Source organism: Lytechinus pictus, chromosome 3 (assembly GCF_037042905.1).
Source record: "Lytechinus pictus isolate F3 Inbred chromosome 3, Lp3.0, whole genome shotgun sequence".
Lineage (NCBI taxonomy): Eukaryota > Metazoa > Echinodermata > Echinoidea > Temnopleuroida > Toxopneustidae > Lytechinus > Lytechinus pictus.
Window position 1 is genome coordinate 78539898 of NC_087247.1, and position 10540 is coordinate 78550437.

The window sequence follows — 10540 nt, forward strand, 5'->3', positions numbered from 1 at the left end:
AAAATGAAATTTCATGTATTTTGTCCTGAAAATTGAACATTTTGGGCAATGTTTGTGAACCTGAACAGGACGCGTATGTAACTAGATAATTACCACGAGCGCGAAGCGCGAGCAGAAATGTTAAATATTCGTTCTGACCTGGTCGAAAAGGGACCTGTTAAGGATGTTTTGCAGTTAGCCATTAAGATGATACATATTTCAACGATTAAATAATGCGAGCGCGAAGCGCGAGCTGAATATTTTTGATATTCCAACCTAAAAAGATGAGATTTCAAATCCCCCAATGGGACATTCGATTCATGTTTGTCAATCATGAAAAAGCATGGATAATTTTTGATATCTTCCTACAATAATAATGCGAGCGCAAAAAAAACATGCGTGCGCGTGTTTTAGAGTTAGACAGAATCCTGGCAATCTGAATACATTTCATTTTTCATCATAAAAATCAATAATGCGAGCGCAGAGCCCGAGCTGAAAATAATATTTGAAATTCCGATGTGAAAAGGGTCAATTTAAGCACTGTTTACAGCACTGTGTATATAGGGAAATTTGATAGCACTATATAAATAATGCGAGCGCGAAGCGCGAGCTGATATTTTATTATTATTTTGACCTAGGATCGAGACATTTTAGGCCTAAGGACATTTTGTCATCATATAAGAATGATGACTATCTTCTATTTCTTTTCCTAAAACTTGTCAATATTTATTTCTGAAAAAGGGACAATTTAGTTATTAGGAATTCATACAAATTTTATTTCATATTTATTAATCTGTTTAGCCTAATGAGTGTGTGAAATTTGTTGACAGTGCATGAGGCCTGAAAACCTGATATTTTAAGTATTTTTGTAATCATGAATAGGATTCATTGGTTGATATATTTTTAGCAAATAATGCGAGCGCAAATCGCGATCCGGAATTTTTTAATGGGGGAATTTAAGAAGTTTAATTGTTAGAGAATTGATAAAAAGGTATACATAACTCACCAATCAAAATGCGAGCGCACAGCGCTAGCTCATAGGCCTTTATTATTTTTTTTACAATCGAGACACCTGAAAAAGTATATTTAGAGTATCTTATATGAAATAAAAAAAGACAATATGTAGGTCTACTTGGCAAATAGTGCGAGCGCACAAAATGTTGTAAATGTTGATTCAAACTTTAAAACGGACATTTTCCAGAGCACTTAAAAACATAAATTGGTAAATAAAACAATATAATGAAAGATCGATGTCCGAGCTGAATTATGTTTTGTATATTGATATCAAAACTTGATATTTTAAACTACATATCATCATATTGAGCAAGATATGTATCTCATCGAACAGGCAATGCGAGCGCGATGCGCGAGCGAAACTTCAATACAGTGACATTAAATATTTTCAAAAATTGTTTTCCAAGTCTTCTCCTGACCTTATTTTATTCACTCGTCTTCCTCCTTTTATGTTTCGTCTTCTTTTTTTCTCATTTCTTTCCCCCTTTTTTCTTTCCCCGTTTTTCCCAATTTATTTGCTCTGTCAATAGGGGGGAGGGGGGGGGGGGTTACCCTCGGGCCGCCTGGATCCGCCTATGTTAGTAGTTGTTATGATGAACACGATGCATATCTATTAAGAAATGAATGCGACCGCGAAGCGCTAGCTGAAAACTTTTATAATGATGAAATGAAAAATACATTTTCAGTTGTCAGGTTAGAATATCAAATATTTTCAGCTTGTGCTTCTCGTTCGCATAAAAAAACTGTAAGGTCGGGATGCGTATATAACTTAACAATTTATTTTTGCCAGCGCGAAGCGCGAGCTCAATTTTTTTATATACTGACTTAAGAAGGACTAAGGTATAATTCCTATTCTAATTGCTTGTCCTTTTTCTCTTCTTTGTTTTCTGTTTCTTACCCCTTTTTTGCGCCACCATGGGGGGGGGGCAAAATCTTTGCCCCCTGGATCGGCCTATGTATGTTGACTTGAAAAACACTAACACTTACACTTACTAACACTGGGATTGATGCAGAGGATGTATACGTCATTAATCAAATATTGCGAGCGCGTAGCGCGAGCTGAATTTTATAATAACCCCTTTTTGTGACCCTCAACAGGGTATCTATCTCGCTAAACAGACTTAAAACTCGAAAACATTGTTTTTGTCTGTTATCGTAAAAACAGGATATATTTTAATTCAGTCGCATTTAATTTAAGTTTTTTGGGCAGGACATATATTTTACTATAAACAGGCAATACGAGCAATGTTGCGCCCCCGGTCGAAACTGAATTTGCATGAAGCCCCCTAAGTTCAAGGTCGATTTGGCGCCCTCGGTTGAACATAAACTTGGCGCCCCCATGTGAAATATAACTTTGCCCTCCCTCCCCCTCTCTGAAACATGTATTTGTCGCATTATGGTCAAAATTCAAATTAGCGCTCCCCTAGTTCGAACATCAATTTGGCGCCCCCCTCCCAGTTCAAACATCAGTTCGGCGCCCCATAGTTCGAACGTCATTTTGGCGCCATCAAATCGACGTCCAGGTCAACATCCCTCTTCCGTTTCCCATCTCCTTTTCTTTCTTTTTTTTTCTTTCTCTTATCCTCATTCCCCTTCCTTCCTTTCTCTTTTTTTCTTTCTCTCTCTCTTTCTTTCCCCCTCTTCCTCTCCCCTTTTCTTCTTCTCTTTTTTTCCTGCTCTCTCTCTCTTTTTCTTCTCTTTATTTTCCCCTTTTCTTCTCTCATTTGTTGTCTTCCTTTCCCCCTTTTCTTCTCCTTTTCCCCCATCTTTTATTTCCCCCTTTTCTTCTCCTTTTCCCCCATCTTTTCTTTCCCCCTTTTCTTCTCTTTTTTTGTCTTTTCTTCCCCTCTTTTCCTCTCTCTTTTTTCGTTTTTCTTCTCTTCCTCCCCCTTACTCTCTCCTTTTTTCTTCTCTTTTCCCATCTTCCTCTCTCTTTAAATATTATTCTCTTCCTTCCTCTTTTTTTCTTCTTCTTTTCCCCCTTTTCCTTACTCCGTTCTTTTCTTTTCTTTCTTTTCCCTCATCCACTTTTTTTTCTCTTCCCCCCTTTACTTCTCCCTTTTTCTTTTTCTTTCCTTTCCCCCTTTTTTTCTTTTAATCTTTTTTTCTTTTTCTCTCCCTCCCCCTTCCTCTCTCTCTCTCTTTCTTCTCTTCTTTTCCCCTCTTCCTCTCTCTCTCTTTTCTTATCTTTCTTCCCATCTTCCTCTATTTAAATATTCATCTCTTCCTTCCTCTTTTTTTTCTTCTTTTTCCTCCTTTTCCTTTCTCCTTTCTTTTCTTCTCTTCCTTTCTCCTTTCTTTTCTTCTCTTCCTTTTCCCTCCTCTCTTTTTTCTCTTCTTTCCCCTTTTCTTCTCCCATTTTCTTTGTCTTTCCTTTCCCCTTTTTCTTCTCTTTTTTTCTTCTCTTCCTTTCTCCTTCTTACTCTCTTTTCTATTCTCTTCTTTTCCCATCTTCCTCTTTCTTTTTTTATTATTTTCCTTTTCCCCTCTTCCCCCCTCTTTTTTTGAGCTGGGGGTTGGGGGTGAGGCAGTTCCCCCTCGCCCCCCCCCCCCCATGGATCCGCACCTGATATAACCCCATGGCCTTGTATCATTTGACCTTTGGACCTCTCGATGACATTTGATATATCTGATCATAATTTTACACACACTGCGGACTATCGGACCCGCGGTCTATCGGACCCGCGGACTATCGGACCCGCGGTCTATCGGACCCGCGGTCTAACGGACCCGCGGTCTATCGGACCCGCGGTCTATCGGGATGTCCCCATTTATTTATGATGAGTGTGAGCAGATCTTCTGGACAGTGGTGTGTTGTGTGTGTGTGTGTGGTGTGTATGTGTGTGTGTTTGTGTGTGTGTTGGGGCGGGGGAGGGAGGGGGAGGGGGAAGTTTTGGTCTTTAAGCATTTTTATAATAACTGATTTCATTGTTTTCTTTAAGATATATATGATTCATGATTTTATTAAGTTAGTGAAAAAAAAGTGAAAATATGAAAATTAATGTCAAGTATTATATGTGATTTGAAATGTTATATATTTTTTTTGTGTTCATGAAATCAGAATAAAAACATTATTCAAAAAAAAAAAAAAAAGTGAGGGTGTGTGTGTATGTATAACGATATTACATTTCGCGTGTTGGACATAGATGAGATAAAAGAGGTTTTTTATTTCCATATCTTGTCAATGTGAGCTTTTTTGTATTCCTGAAGAAGACGTGGGATTTACGTCGAAAATTTGGACTAAGAAATAAACTATTTTGGAACTACTATAATGCATTACCTCTTTGCCTCTTCACACACACACACACCCTTATGTCTATTATATATGCTAGTCTTGTGTGCTTGTGTGGAGACCCACTTGTTAATCAAAGTTCAGGGTCTGTGCCTTCAGACTAAGCCTAGATATCGCACGCGCACGCTAGTCTGCTGGGCAAACCCTTCACTCGAGTTAAGGGTCTGAATGTGCAGCCTACTCATGCCTTGTGTACTGAAGGCGAACAGCAAGTTTTGTATGTGCTAGTCTTTGCGTGGAGGCACACTTATTGATCAAAGTTCCAATCAGGGTCTGTGCCTGCAGACTACGCGCACGCTACTATCTATATATAGTATCTGGAAACACTGCCTTAACCTGGTATGGTGCGCCAATTGCCCAATAATTCAGATAAACATTTTTAGCACCAAAAAACAATGTTCTTCGAGCTATAAAAGGTGTTTTGGGGGATAATGACACTTTATCGAGAAAAAGTATGGTTTATCGAAACAGTATTTCTCCCAATAAACATAATTTTTCACGATAAACGATGTTTTGAACCCGATAAACACTGTTTTTCACTCTACAAAAAAAGGTATTTATAAAAAATGTATTTTTTCGCTCTACAAAAAAGGTATTTATCGATAAACAGTATTTTTTTCTTGATAAACAAGGTTTTTCACCAGGAAAACAGAGTTTCTTTTGATAAAAAGTGTTAATTGGGCGAAACACAGAGTTTATCGAGAGACCTGACATGCCAGAGGGAGATGGTCGGATGTCAAGATCTTATACTAGTATCTCGTTATGCAGGGGCGGCGGAGCGAAGTTGAAAGTGGGGGCACAGGGAAAAGTGCACCTTTTCATATTTTCATTCGAAAAGGGCACTATCTTAAAATAAAGAAAAATGATGTATCTACCTCACTCACATGACCCATGAAACTTACTATAAATACGGAGGGGGTGGAGTAAATATAGGAATCCTAAAGGGATGAGAAATCTAAGCAAATTACCCTGCATTTCTCTTATGGCTTCTTTTCTGAATGTTGGTCTATCATATTCATGAACGGTACGAGTAAAGACGCCATCAGGCCTGGAAAACCACGATAAATGCCAATTTAAGGTGCAAGTAGGCCTAATGATATCATTACATGTACTTATTATGGTAGTTTCCATTATTTCATGAAGTCACCTTTTTTTTTGCATTTGTTCTAAAACACAATTATATTTGATCATATATATATAGAAAACAATGACTAGATACCCAAATCGCCTAAAAAAAATTGAACGAATTCACTTATAATAACCAGATCTCCTCAATATCAGTAGTATAAAGTACAAAAGAAATAGTGAGTGGATGACGTCATATAATTACACTAAGTGAAACCCATTTAAATGATTTGATATAGAAAACACTGAACTCGGTATTATGAACTTTAACTTAGTAAGACTTGATAGAAATAGATCAGGTGGAGGTATTGAGGTATTGCTATGTATATCAGTGAGAATTTGAATTATCGAATAAGATATGACCTGATGCATGACAACCTTGAATATATGGTTGCAGAAATTTCTCCAGAAAAACAGAAGCCATTCTTAGTTGTAACGGTATATAGACCACCAAGTGCGAAAGCGGAAATTTTCACCCAGATACGAGAATGTTTTGAAACGCTTGAAGACACAGCAAGTGAATTCATAATGTTGGGGGATTTTAACTGTGATATGTGGCCAAATAAGAAAAGGTGGCAGGCAGAAAAATTATGTGACATATTATTAAAGATTTTAATTGCCAACAAGTCATTAAATACCCCGCTAGAGTAACAGATTCATCACAATTAACTCTGATAGATCTGATAAAGGCAAATAAAGATAACGTTCTTTCGGGTTCTTCCTTTGCTTTCCAAATTTGATGTTTCAACAGTGCATGGCATGGGTGTTTTCGGAATTACTGGGGAAATTGCGTGCCATACCCTCGATCGTACACCGGCCGTGCGTGACGTAATAAACATGACGTAGATTGGAAATGGAACTCCAAAACAAGATGGCTCCATCTCCAGCACCATCCGAAATTGATGTGTTTTCTGGACCACATAGCCGCATGAAAAGACTTGTCCAGTTGTATTCAGATAAGGTAATCTAATCACCCAATTGATTATTTCTTATTTGGAAAATATCGATGCCTCTTTACAAACAAAAATAACGTTAGATCTAGATAGATCTAACGTTGCGTTTATTTAGCCTCGGCCTCTCTAATTCTAACTAAGTTAACCCAGGGAGCTCCGGCCCGCACAGAACTCCCGCCCGCTGCGCGGGCGGGAGTTCCCTGGGTTAATTCTAAGTGAGCCTGTCCAACGACTGAACGTTAGGCCTCGACCGCCTCTAAGTACGTTAAAAAATGGGGTCGGGTACCGGGTGCCCGGACACTTTATATTTTTGAACTTTGAAGCCTTTTTTTTTGTCTTTGTATTACACTAAAAATATGAATTGCATTCTTTTTGTTGTTTTTCATTATTGTTTCGCTCAATTATTTAATCTTAGACTTAGTTATGTAAACTAATTAATGGGATGGGGGATCGGGTGTCCGGACACTTTATATTTTTGAAGCCTTCTTTTTTGTCTTTGGATTACACTAAAAATATGAATTCAATACTTGTATGGCAGTGTGTCCAAACTTCGCGCGTGTCCATACTTCGCGGACGGTCCTTATCTCAAAAACTAGCCAATATCCTTAAAATCTGACATCATCAACGTGAAAAGCGACCTAAAAATTACCGTATAATGAAAATTTCTTTAGGATGAGTTCAGTATTCATGAAAATATTGGCAAAAGATCGGCAAATTTGTCACCACTAGCGCCCGTTTTGAAGAAATCACAAGCATCACGATATCACCATTTTGCAAGCAGAAATCATCAAAAATGTGAGTTAAATGTGGTACTAACCGATTCCATAGCATTTTGCCATCAATCTGATTTAATTTTTCACTTTTTGAACTTGAGTTTTTGTTTAAATCTCCACAAAAGCTTTGGTGCGCGAAGTTAGGTCACACTTTTCTGAACGGTTTTCCAGCACAGCCCGCATTCGCCGATCGGAATAGAATTTTGAGATCGCGATACCGGCGAAACCCCTTGACCTACTTTACATTTTCGTCCATGATTTTATAGTTTACGATCTTGCCGTCAATGTGGTAACTATTTCTTGAATTGGTTTTGTATAAATTATGAATTATTTTGTGAACAAAATTATGCCTGATGAATATTTTTGAAAAGTGCGCGAAGTTTGGACACCCCATCATAATCATCTTCTATTTTGTTCTTTATAATATTTCCTAACATTTTGTACTAAAAATTTATGAAACTTCGCTTTCAAATTTTTCCAAATGACTTTCTAAAATTGATCGTCCGGACACACAACCTGTCCGGACACACAACAACTGGGTATACCGGTAATTCTAATACCGGTACCGTAAGGGCACTAGTATTCAACCCGTTTGGAGAGTTTCCTCAAATATATAGAAATATAGAATTTACCTGAATTTCAGACCCGTCTTATTTCCAAGAGCAAATGCTGGTTATTCTTTTTCCGTTATTTTTTTCTTCAACCAGTTGACTGTGTGCGCGGGCGATCGAATTATACGGCGACGGATTTTGGTACTAGTATTCAACCCGTCGGCACTAGTATTCAACCTAGCGATGAAAGATGGCCCTGTCTCTCAATCTGCCCTTGTCCCATCCGACTATGGACTAGACCATTTGAGATGAGACCAAACAGGGAATTAATCAAAGCCAGAGACTTACATAGATCTAGATCTAATTTAGCAATCTAAACCATTTTGAGATTTGCTATCAATCCTCACTAGGTTGAATACTAGTAGTACCATTCAGTGCAAAAGGCCATCGCCGCATAATTCGATCCTCCGCGCATACAGTCGACAGATTGACAAAGAAAATATCGACAACAGATTACCCTGGAAATAACAAAGGTGTGAAATTAAGATAAATTCCCTATAAATATTTTGGGGAATATGTCAAAATCTTTGAATTATGCCGGGTTGAATACTAGTACCCATACGGTACCGGTAATTCTAATTAACTTGTTAGGGTGTCTGGAGAAAAATATTATTTTTCTTATTTCAAGAAAATATCACATTTTCTTTATGAATTTGAAGAGAAATGACCTTCAGACTGACAGAAATTTAACATTTTTGAAAAAAATCTGATTATTGGCTGCAAAAAAGAAGAATGAAATTAGGTCAATTTTCAGCATTTCTCTGCCATAGACTGTGTAGTTAAGAAATGGACACACACAAATCCAAATTTTAGCTTCCGAGAGCTGTAATAAATTTATTATTAATGCCAAAAACTTGTCCATAAGGAGTCCAATAGGATTTTTTATGCTCTTTCTGATGGTATGATTTTTATAAAGATTTGGAAACCAGATCACAATGAAAAATTGTGCAAAACAAAAATTTCATTTTCCCATAGAAAACGCATGGGGAAATGGCAATCTCAACACACACAAAAATAAGGGTTTGCAATTTATCTCTAAATCCTTATTTAAAATGATCATATAAACTTGTCCTTACTGTCAAAAGAAGCCCCTGAATTTTCTCTTTCCATACATGCCAAACACAAGTTAATAATCAATTCAGATCACATTTTTCTAGTAGCCTGAACTTCCCGAAAAAAATGTGCCATATTTTCCCCTAAATCAGCCTGTCTTATGCTGACACTTTTCAGTGTGGCTTCAGACACCCTAATTCTATTTATAGTCACGTATTGTATTACCGGACACATTATGATTCCGGACGCGCATATTACTGCATTCGAAAACAATTTCGTACCGTAAGACTTCCGCAATTCAATTTCACAGAGCAATACATAGAACAAGATTGCAAAAACAAGGCGAAAAAATCCAACTTTTACCTTATTTATATCTAAAATGACAGAAAATGCTTAAAATATCATATAACATAGTTTTACATTAACAATTGATATATTTTCTAACGGAAATATGGGCCTGATTTGCCGAATTTCAATTTCGTCCACTCCTTCGATCGAATGATGAGGTGTGGTGTATTGTGGGTGATCGTCGACGGCTAGTTCTCAAGGTACCCGTGCGCGAGGTTTACCGTGAGTATAGCCGTCGATCGGCAGCGCATCGATAGAACTTGACGAGCGTCACGATACGAACGCGAGCATATATTATTGGAAAGTGCCATGGAACATGCAGCTAACAAGAAAAAATAAAATGAGTTATCAAACACGAATTTATTACCAACATCTGCTCAGATTCGATATAAAAAAGCAAATAAAAACTTATGATATGATATAAGAAGAAAAAAATCACACAAATTTGTTCTGACATCATTATAATCAAGGATCTTCTTAACCCGTCCGGCGCGCGTCCGGAATCATGATGTAATTTGTCGCGCACGAAAATAATTGTTTTTCGTGGAGGGGTATGCGGCAACTGCGATGCAAAGAAAATGGTTGGTAAATATAAAATAATTTTATCATATTCATAATTTTCATAATATTTGGAATAGCAAGTGTGATTTTTTCTTGATTGTATTTCCTCTAGTTGTCATTTTCAAAGCACTGAAATAAAGGTGTCCGGCAATAGGATACACTGCCATATGTAATGTACAGTAACAGTTGTTATGTCATGTTATGTACAGTAACTGTTGTTACATATTCTCTGGACCCCAGGGAAGAACAGTTTTGTTATATTAACAAAGCTGAGTGGGTTTATCCAGCCATTTCACTATACTTTTGATTTTATTATGTACATACATTTACCTTGTATTGTTTTTAAAGTAGAAATATATTGAAAATCGTAAAAATGGAGAATCATATATCAAATCAAAGAAGAAAATAAGGAGAACACGATGATGTACATCATTTATCATGGAGACCGATGAAACTCAGTTAATTGATAGTTTATAAAGTTCTCTCTCTGAATGCTTCAAACACGCAGAATTACGTCCGCGAAATTGGGGATTTTTTTATGACGTCACTTTCTGTACGAGAGGCGTGATTGGCTCTCCCACGTGAAGCTCCACTTGCATGCAAAACCTGTTGCGAGGGTACGTTTTCTCCACATTGTCACTGAATACTTCGATCACGAAATGAAAGAAAACCCAGAATTTTATCTAGATTTGGATTTTCAAGTTGATGATTTTGAAGATGAAGAGAATGATGATGAAGTGAACAACAAAGTTATGTAGTTGGAGGTAAATTGGGGGAATTACGCCGATGATGATGAGTCGGACAATTCATCTTGCAACACGATCACAATCA